We start from the raw sequence: 10,000 nt of genomic DNA, 5'->3' as shown, positions 1-10,000 counted from the left end.
GAGAGAGAGAGAGAGAGAGAGAGAGAGAGAGAGAGAGAGAGAGAGAGAGAGCAAAAAAATGGAAGAAAAAGTATAGGGTAAGGTAGTGACGTTGAAGGAAGTCGAATATGGATGAAAAAAGGGAAGTTGTAGGAAGGACTTTTATGTTCTCCCTGAAGGGACTGAATTGTACGAAAAGGTAGGAGGACATCTTTCCTAAGGGACGTGTGAGGAAAAATGGTGTGGAGGGCGGTGGGCAGAGGGAAGCGCATCAGGGAGACACTAATGGTCGTTTATTTCAAGAAGGAACAGGCGGCAGGGGGAGAAGATTTAGTGAGTGCAGGGGGATGCAAGATGAGAGTCAGGGAAAGGAGAGAGGAATGAGTGTGGGCTGTCTTCCCTCGACAGCTGCCAGGGACCAAGGGAAGCTAGCGGAGGATGAAATGGACTACCAGTGCAACAGTTCCCGGAGAACAGAATTATGCAGATAAGCTGATGGAAGGAGCGGAATTATGTAAGTTGATCGCGGGGGCGTCGCTTTTGTCTCGAAGCTTAAAAATAGTGTTTGGGAAGCGAGGGAAGACAGAAGTGGGAGGGAAGGAAAGGAGGGAGAGTCGGGCTTCCTTCACAGGACCACACAGGCCACGGTCTGTAGCGTCATCAGAATACTTGACTGAGATCTCTGGCTAATCAAGAGTGTCATCAAGAAATATTAAGCGGCAGCGATTGTGTGTTACCTCCCCGGCACTGCTTGTCCACGACCCAGCCCGTGGCCCTAAACCTGCCTCGCAGCTGTTTATGGGCCGCTCGTTGAGGGAGGCACGTCGCAGAGAGGCCATGTGCGGGATGTCGTCTGCATGGTTTACATGTTAATTGTGTCACTGGATCAGACTTTTGAGATAACTGTCCCCGCCGAGAGAGTGGACTAAGTTTTGTGAGCCTTTTGTACCTGATTCGCTTCCTCCCCTTCCCCTCTCTCATGTTTTCTCTTTCCCCTTCTATTCATCGCTTTCGTTCCCTCGTTCGCCCTTGTGTTCCCGTCCCCTTCCATCCCTTATTTCACCCACCCTCGCTCGCTGTAGCCGTTGAGGGGGACCCTCTTCGGAAACTAATCCACATTATCGGTAAAGAAGTATTCCACTCCATACCTGTCACTGAACGGCGGACCGGATAGGGCGCGAGAGGTCAAGGTTCGTTGATGTCTTTTCTCTTTTTTTGCACGAGATAATTACAAGTGGATCGGTATCACTGCCGTACATCGTTACTATACCACCACCTACACCACCACCACCACCCTTTCCTGTCCTTTGACCCTCGTGTTGTGACGCAGTCTTCCACAGTCACATCAGAAACTTTTCACCTCGCGTTTGGCGAGTTTATATATAAGTAACCTCGACAGCACACGTCATTTCCATAATATTTTTTTGGTGGGCTGCAGAAAATTTAAGGCTGACCGGCACGCAAAGTCTGGTCCGTGATAACACAGCAAGGCGATGCTTGAACCGATAGAAGCAGATAAAATGTAAATTTTCATAAAAAGAAAGATAGGATAAAGAAAACACGAAGGAGAAGAGAAAGAGGAAGACGAGAAGCCAACTGATCGAAAGACTAAGGATGAAGAACGAAAGAAATAGGATTAGGAAAGCCAGCGGGAGAACGATCTGGAGGGAGGAGTAGAAGGGGGATCGGATGGTAGTGGTGGTTGTGGTGGTGGTGGTGGTGGTGTGGTCGACTTGACCATGATGAGACGGCGTTCGTGCTTATTGACTTATCATGCTGGTCGGCCAGTGATCACAGCCTTGGCTTTGTCCAAGGGTGACTAATGTCGCGAAATTGGACATTGGAATAGATGTAATTACGTATCACACCTGTATTTGGAACTCCACCTTGCGGGTGAATGGGGCAGGTGGACGAGTGTTTGTCTAGAGGCAAGTCCCAGAGTGGCCAGACGATCAGTGGTGGTGGTGGTAGTGACGGTCCACTTTCCTGTGTATTTCTGGTATTGAAGGAAACCGAGTCTCAATTAAGGTAATTGGAACGTGAGCCTCAAGTCAAGGCAGACATTTCTCAGTGGCTGGCAGCTGTTCCCTCATGGACGGCTTTAGATATGAAAATGGAACTCTCTAATGCTCTTTGTTTGACTGTTGTCAAATATTTAATAAATTTGTTACATTTTTTTGTTTGGTTGTATATATGAGGGTGCTTTCCAGGTATTATTCTGAAGACAACTTTTTACACAACCTCGAGACTGGTATTTTAATTCAAGTACGTAATACTTTTATGTGGTTACACTGGATCATGTCCCCTCACCTCCCGTCCTTCTTGTTTGTTACAAAAAAAATAAAAAATAAATAAAGTTTCCCGGAACTTAGTGTATCCTCGCTTCCTCAGAGCTATATAATCCTTTTAAGACATAGCTTAGAATTTGTGTCCACGACCAAAGCGTGGATGCTGGAATTTGAGTCTTGCGTTCCTTCAATCCTAACTAGTTTCGATCACAGTCAATGGAAGACAACCATCATGCCTTCCATAATTCTATGTAGAATCTACTGAAATCCTCTATATTTCGTGGGTTAGATGAGGGGTGGTCAAATACTCAGTGTCATGCAGCTAAGCACTTACAGGCAAGATGAGTGGCAGCCCCGGCATCACAACCCTCACTTCTCTCCTTATGTATTCCGAAGACAAATAAGCCTGCAGCTACATATCAGGGTGACTGCCCCATGTAGCGCCACTCAAGTACAGGGAGTCAAATAGGGGGATGTGTAGCAGCCAAGCACGCATCTCCCCTGCAGTGTGGATAATAAATCTGCCGAGCAAGTGGCAAGCAAATACAGGCTACGGGGCTCACCAGCATACGTAAAATTTCACCGAGGCCACGGCTGAGGTATGAAACTTTTACGAGCGTGTTTAGTCACCTGGCTGAAGGTGGGGAAAAGACGAGTGTGAGTGGACAAGAAGACAGACAAACACACGCGCAAGCAAAGTAAGCAGAAAGAATGGCAAAAAGGACAAAGCAAACATTTACCTTGTAGTCACACTTGCATTATTAGAGAGAGAGAGAGAGAGAGAGAGAGAGAGAGAGAGAGAGAGAGAGAGAGAGAGAGAGAGAGAGAGAGAGAGAGAGAGAGAGAGACTATAGGCCTGACATTGTATCTCTGGAGTAAGGGGAGAAAGAGGACTCATGAATAGCCAAAACACAGCACAGCAAGAGACGGTCAGGCGGAGCACGGAGGCCAGGAGAAGATGGAGTAACAATGAGGGAATTTGCCGCTGGGTGCTGGCCAGACGAACCGGTTTGGTTACGAACGCTTCCATGTCCGTTTCTCGGCCCACCTGTCGCCTCAACTTTGGAGTGACCTTAGGGTTCTCTGACGCAAGACAATGACCTTTTGCATCCTTAACTCAGCTTCGTATCGCCTGGAAATATAAAGGTTGAAAATATTGCAAGAGTAAGATATCAAGGAGTTCTCATTTTCTTGGCCATTGTCTACGGACAGTCTCCCCACTCTTATTGAAAGTATTGCTATTGTTTTTACTGATAGCAATTGTCTCTTATCTGGCGCTGCAGGAGTATGTTTACATTTCTTTAAGTCTGCAATTGCTCTAAGTAGCCTTTTGTTCTTTTGAGATAAACTCTCTCTCTCTCTCTCTCTCTCTCTCTCTCTCTCTCTCTCTCTCTCTCTCTCTCTCTCTCTCTCTCTCTCTCTCTCTCTCTCTCTCTCTCTCTCTCTCTCTCTCTCTCTCTCTCTCTCTCTCTCTCTCTCTCTCTCTCTCTCTCTCTCTCTCAAGCAGAGACGAATTGGAGGTAATTATATGGAGCCAAAAAATTATTTGCTATTTCTGTTGGCTTTTATAATAATTATGATTGGTTACGGTTTGTGTGTCCAATTATATTTTGTCAGCACTTATATCCAGACGAGAGAGAGAGAGAGAGAGAGAGAGAGAGAGAGAGAGATTAATTCAGGAATGTCATGATCATGAAAAAAAAAAAGATTTGATCTACGAAGTATTTTTTCCCCATCGTCTCACCTTGCAGTGTAGTCGCCTTTTCGTTCTGTATCACCACTTCCCATTTCCAATCGTTCAACCAGAGCGTATGTCTTTATCTACTCACTGGTTTCCTTCTGTCGTTTCTCTTTCTCTCCCTTTTCCAACCCAGATTTGTCCTCACCACCTCCCCTCCTTGCCAGCCAGCAGAGCGTGCCTCACTATCCTCACACTCACCTTTCATTTGCATCAGGTGAGGGGCGGCGTGTTATCCAGATCATCAGGTTGTAAAGCTGCATCATGTAGACTAATCTGTCTTATCTACTGAATTTACAAGTGTCTTCTCCCGCCTTTTACGGCAAGACTTGGCTAGTCATCCGGCGAACTGAGATAAGTAATCATGTGTGGATGCGCCCACTGTTTGGTTGGCTGAAGCTGAGTAATGGATGAAGTTGTGGCGAAGCCTTTCAAGAGGGGTGGAGATAAGTTGACCAAAATGAGATGGAGATAGCTTGAAGGGATGGAGGGAGGAGAAATCACTGAGGTAATGCGCGGTGTACCAGGAGAGAATTTGGGAGGAAGGAAGAGTCTGATGTAAAGTTTATGCAAAATACGTGTGTATTTTCAAACGATGAGTATAGATTGTGATGCAGACGCAGGGAAAGGAGAAAGGCGTGAACGTTGGCGTTAGATCTACTGGAGGAGTAATGTGTGGGGAGGAGATGCAACTAAAAGGAAGCGAAAAAGACTGAATTAGACAGGACAAGGAGATAAGTAGACTAATTGGGTGGAGCGGTGAACCCCAAGACGGCCTGTGGCGAGGGGCAGCACTGATATATGGTTAGTGGTCGCGAGACATATGGGAATGTGGTTGGGAAAGTAGAGCAAATGTATAGGTTGAACACTCCCTACTGGTTGTTGTCTTGAACATGTACAGTTTGCCTTTTGGTTTTGTATATAACTTGATATAGCTTACCTCGTGCAGTGTACTTCTGCTACAACACGCAAACGCGCACACACACACACACACACACACACACACACACACACACACACACACACACACACACACACACACACACACACACACACACACACACTTTGATATAGCTTACCTCATGCAATGTACTTCTGGTACTACAGATAAACGTACGTACACACACACACACACACACACACACACACACACACACACACACACACACACACACACACACACACACACACACACACACACACACACACACACACACACACACACACACACACACACACACACACACACACACACACACACACACACACACACACACACACACACACACACACACACACACACACACACACCACTACAATAACACACACTGTGGCCACTTTATTGCTCGTGATCCTGTAACTCTCCTGGTGGCTCTAAGCACTTTACTGACCCATAACTATATAAGAGAGCCGTAAAAGCCTTATTTATGCCTCACATTCTCCCGTGGGTGGCAGAGACAAGGGCTATGGGACCTGACTCTCGTGTGAAGAATGTGTTGAAGTAGGTTAGTGTTTACGTGTTACTAAGGCTATTAGTCCCAAAACTTACGTAATTTTACCTGTTGATGATAGTTACCTGTGTACTTTTGTGTCTATTGTTTTGTTTTGCTTTTTTTTTTTGTTTGTTTTTGTGTTGACTGGTCCGTCCCTCAATCTACATCCTGTCTTAGTTTATCTTTGTCGTTCTTGATGGTGTTTTATTTTCTTTTCTTTTTTTTTCACTTCCGTACTTCATCTTTCTCACCCTCTCCCTTTAATAGTTCTCGTTTTCAACTTCACCCTCTCTCTCTCTCTCTCTCTCTCTCTCTCTCTCTCTCTCTCTCTCTCTCTCTCTCTCTCTCTCTCTCTCTCTCTCTCTCTCTCTCTCTCTCTCTCTCTCTCTCTCTCTCTCTCTCTCTCTCTCTCTCTCTCTCTCTCTCTCTCTCTCTCTCTCTCTCTCTCTCTCTCTCTCTCTCTCTCTCTCTCTCTCTCTCTCTCTCTCTCTCTCTCTCTCTCTCTCTCTCTCTCTCTCTCTCTCTCTCTCTCTCTCTCTCTCTCTCTCTCTCTCTCTCTCGTTTTCCCCCAACTCAGTTTGCATCGCCCCACTTTATCTCTCTCACTCCACCTCCCTTTCTAACTATGTGTCTTTCCACTTCATTTTACTTTCCCCTACTGTCTCCACTCCTCTTCCTCCACGTGTTATCCATCCACTTTATTTTTCGTGTCTTTCCTCTCACTTCATTTCCGCGCTCCACCTCCATTCTTCACCCCATCTGGTTTTCATCACCGGTTCTACTTTTGGTCTGCGTCAGGAAGAGAAGCGAGCTGCCCCCCAGAATAGCAGGCAATAAAGGTCTACGTTTGCCCTTCGGCGCACTTCATGGGCACGTCAAAAACTGTACAAATTATTCGCCGTAACCGCAATGGACGGCGCTGTTTCTGTCTGGCGAGAGCGTGGTCGGGCACAGCCAACCCCAGGAGCTTTAATCGTCATCCCTTTCTTCTGACTACCGACTCTTTCCCTCCCATCCCCCCTTGTTCTTTCTCCTCTCACCTTCCATCGTCTTCTTTGCCTTTCTCTCTCTCTCTCTCTCTCTCTCTCTCTCTCTCTCTCTCTCTCTCTCTCTCTCTCTCTCTCTCTCTCTCTCTCTCTCTCTCTCTCTCTCTCTCTCTCTCTCTCTCTCTCTCTCTCTCTCTCTCTCTCTCTCTCTCTCTCTCTCTCACACACACACACACACACACACACACACACACACACACACACACACACACACACACACACACACACACACACACACACACACACGTAAACGCGCAGTAATTTACACCAAGGGGATATTTTTGTTTTAATTTTGCTCCTCACGCGGCCTCGTCGATTCGTGCTCGTCTTTCTATTTGCATGTGTATTATTAACAGTATTTATTCCGTGATCGTCTTTTTTCTTTCTCTCTCTCTCTCTTATCAGCAGGAATGGGACTCACTTCAACCCCTTCTAATCTTCACAAAGCTTTTTTTTTCTTTTTAAATGTCTTCATACCTCATTGTATTTACTTTGTTTTTTTTTTTTTTCATCTTGTTTTGATAATTGTTTATTTTTTTGTAGTTTTTTTTTATCAGTTTCATTTTACGTTTTTCAAATCAGTTTCATCTTTCAAATTTAAGATTACTGGTTCACTCCATTTTGCTTTTTTATTTCAACCTGATTTATGGAACTTAATCATTTTGTTTATTAACTTTTCGCGTACTTCATTTCTTCTTTGATCATTCAAGATTTATTATACACCATTTCGGATGTTCTTGACCTTCACATAGTATATAAAAACAACTATTTTTCCTTTTCAGCTTCCGCCATTTTACCTTTTTGGGCACACATTGATTTTAATTACGAAATACGGGACTTTTTATTGAATTTTATGATTTCAGAAATTACACTAATTTTTCTAGAAGCGTCCTATGTATAATTGCGTCATGCCTTTTGCTTCATGTGTGCTGTAGCAGACTGTTTTGTTCCTGTCAGGTCGTCATCTTATTGGCCACCATCTTCATTTCCATTCAAACAGTAATATTGTACAGATTGTGCTTGCGTTTCGTACTGCCAACTCTTTTTTATTATTTTATGCACTTGAGTTATTCATTAGTGACGCATCTTGGCGCTCGTTACCGCTGCAGTGGCCAGGTAGTGTCCAGTATTGATTTAGAGCAGGTGAAATAAGGGGCGGGTCAGTAAACCACAACATAACGGTCTCGTAATGAACGAAACTGTAAGGGAGCGTCGTTTTCTTTAAGATACGGTATTTTCCACTTTAGCTCCACGCCTGCATCCGTGACAGCATGGGCTATTTTGGTGCTTGTGATTATTTCAGTTTATAATAGTTCCTCCCATTACCCTCGTTATCTCACTTTGCTTCCCCATTTTCTCTCTTCTCCATTTTGTTCCATTCTTAAACTCCACCCCGGGAATCAAATAACGTCTATTATTTAGCCGTCACATGCCAGCTACTCCCTAACGGGCATATCTAGGCCAGGTTTATACACGATAAGGAGAGCAAACCATCAGCACTTCATGTAAAGGCTGCCGTCTTTAAGGAGTAATGGTTCATATTGATTACTCATGGCGTCTGGGGAAGGCGAGGCGAGCGATGCTGGGGTTGAGCTTTTTGATGGTTATCGTCCAACTCCCCCTGTTGAGAGCTGCGGGACACTGGTGTACGATGTTTACTTCTCCGTACTCTCACTCCCTATCTTTAACTCTCTTCTAAATCAGTCTGCAGGCAGTGTGCACTATATGTATTTTACTCCTCTGCCTCATATATTACCTGGGTCCATTGCGAGGGACAAGAACCGTGGGTGAAGCATCAGTCCGTCTTATTTATGTTTACTTTAGGTATCTGGCAGGTCCTTCCGTGTACGATTATTGAAGCTTTTTTTGTAATTATGCATTTCAGTGAACTTAAAGCAGCCTGGACCACACCGAGGGGACAGCAGTGGTAATGGGAGTGTGCAAGATGATTCCAGCTACACATGTGAAGTGGACGTGTCTGGTGAGCCAAGTGGAATTATTCTCGTTTGCTTCTTGTTGTTGTTTCAGCTCAAGGCGCATGGTAAGGAGCTGTTTTGGCTTTGGTGTTGGTGGTGTGGTTGTGGTGTGGTGGGAGAAAGAGTGGAAGTGGAGGGTAAGGTGAAAGAGAAAGAGAGACAGGAGTGAAAGTTAAGGTAATGTGAGCTTGTCAAGTGTTTAGTGTTTAGATTGACGGATACATATATATTTTTTTTACCGTTGCATATGGCATTTAGTTCACCATGGTAGCTTTAAATGTTGTTGTTGTTTTTTTTCTTTAATAAAAACAATCTTTATTAGCCATGTGTTAAGTGACCTATATATATGTTCATTATTTGTGGCATTAGAACTACTCCAGCGTTGAACCTATAAATTTGTGCTTTAATTACTATGAATAATTTATTCTGAATCCTACAGGTGTTTCTCTACATCATTTCTCCAAAAAAAAAAAAAAAAAAAGAATACAGCATACCAAGCTCCAGTATGCTTTCGAGGCTCTGTGCGTATAAACCTGCATAAGTTACCACCAGATGTCCTATTATCTCCCCACTTTGATTTTCACCACATTTATAAAAGTATACCCTATTAACCACTACACCTACTTTCTCCTTCACTTTCACATCCAAGGTACGTGTTACATAAGCACGTACTTTTCTCTCCTAAACATCCTTTTAAATGTCTTAATTTAATTTTCTTTTTTTCCCATACCATATCATTAACTGATACCATAATACTTACCCTGAATCGATTTAATTTTCCAGTTTTCTGCGGTTAACCTACAGTGGATGTTGTAACTCTTTTATTAATCATATTGCATCTTGCCTTAATCATTAACTTCTTCCTTTCCATTTTGCGAATCTGGATACTTACCATTTAACACCTGGGATGTTTTAATCCATTATGTGCATGTCAAATCGAGAGAGAGAGAGAGAGAGAGAGAGAGAGAGAGAGAGAGAGAGAGAGAGAGAGAGAGAGAGAGAGATTGTAAACAACAGGTGGAAGAGTCAAAATAGTTAGGGCTGAAACTAATGTCTCAATCTGTGCCCCTCGTCCTTCACAGTATCAGGTACCCCTCTGATCTATCCTATGAGTACTGTTGGGGGCAAAGGAGGGAGGGAGGACCCGACACTGTCATTAACCTATTGTTTTATCATAGCAAATTACGCGAACCACTAGGTGATGTTATGAACTTGCAGACTCGACTCTTCTCTTCTCTTCTCTTCTCTTCTCTTCTCTTCTCTTCTCTTCTCTTCTCTTCTCTTCTCTTCTCTTCTCTTCTCTTCTCTTCTCTTCTCTTCTCTTCTCTTCTCTTCTCTTCTCTTCTCTTCTCTTCTCTTCTCTTCTCTTCTCTTCTCTTCTCTTCTCTTCTCTTCTCTTCTCTTCTCTTCTCTTCTCTTCTCTTCTCTTCTCTTCTCTTCTCTTCTCTCTCTCTCTCTCTCTCTCTCTCTCTCTCTCTCT

At 44.0% G+C, this 10,000-nt stretch overlaps 1 long non-coding RNA gene across 2 annotated transcripts in view; it reads left to right on the top strand.

The window, feature by feature from the left end:
* The window catches only part of LOC123499397, a 117,723-nt gene extending 108,774 nt beyond the window's left edge, over positions 1–8,949 (top strand). For both annotated transcript variants that reach the window (XR_006672969.1, XR_006672970.1), the window contains exon 4: positions 8,430–8,949. This is a non-coding gene — a long non-coding RNA (uncharacterized LOC123499397). The remainder of the gene's footprint in view (positions 1–8,429) is intronic.
* The last annotated feature ends 1,051 nt before the right edge of the window (positions 8,950–10,000 follow it).

The sequence above is a fragment of the Portunus trituberculatus genome, chromosome 49, assembly GCF_017591435.1.
Source record: "Portunus trituberculatus isolate SZX2019 chromosome 49, ASM1759143v1, whole genome shotgun sequence".
Lineage (NCBI taxonomy): Eukaryota > Metazoa > Arthropoda > Malacostraca > Decapoda > Portunidae > Portunus > Portunus trituberculatus.
Note: the sequence above shows the minus strand (reverse complement) of the source record. Positions and strands in the feature narration are given on the sequence as shown.